The sequence below is a fragment of the Chinchilla lanigera genome, unplaced genomic scaffold (assembly GCF_000276665.1).
Source record: "Chinchilla lanigera isolate Chin_1 unplaced genomic scaffold, ChiLan1.0 scaffold00031, whole genome shotgun sequence".
NCBI classification, from domain to species: Eukaryota; Metazoa; Chordata; class Mammalia; order Rodentia; family Chinchillidae; genus Chinchilla; species Chinchilla lanigera.
In genome coordinates this window covers 19,214,501-19,215,009 of record NW_004955432.1, presented here as the reverse complement: position 1 = coordinate 19,215,009, position 509 = coordinate 19,214,501, and the positions used below count along the sequence as shown (strand labels likewise).

At 41.5% G+C, this 509-nt stretch overlaps 1 pseudogene; it reads left to right on the top strand.

The window, feature by feature from the left end:
- The window catches only part of LOC102004631, a 12,122-nt pseudogene extending 11,850 nt beyond the window's left edge, over positions 1-272 (top strand).
- The last annotated feature ends 237 nt before the right edge of the window (positions 273-509 follow it).

Here is a 509-nt window from a genome sequence, read left to right as displayed (position 1 = left end):
AAATATTTTGGATACATGGAATAGTTAATTTGGGGAAGTATTTGAACTTCTTCCTACTTCCTCTTTATCTTCTTTTTTTTTTTTTTTTTTTTTTTTTGCTCTTATATTTGTATTATCTCCTTTTTTGCTCTGTTTTTGCTCTTTGGGTTTTTCATATATTTTTATAGAGGCTCACAGCCAAGATTTTTGCCTTGAGTCTTAAAGGAGAATTTGGACTGGGACTCTTCAGCAGTGCTAAAACTATCAAGACTTTGGTGACTATGGTGGACTGACAGCTGGTGGTCAACTTGTAACACCCAGCTGAACTGAATCAGCGTGGTGCTGGGTGTGGAAGGCCCCCCTGAGGACTGTTGCCCACAGCATAAAAAGGAGAACTGGAGAGGAAGAGGTGGTGCTGTTGATTCTCTTGGGGAAGCTTGCTGCTCTGGTTTTCCTGATATGAACTCAGCTGTTCTCTTAATCAGAGGAGCTCAGGACCTCCTTGTTGCTGAGGATGGGTGCGGTTCTTT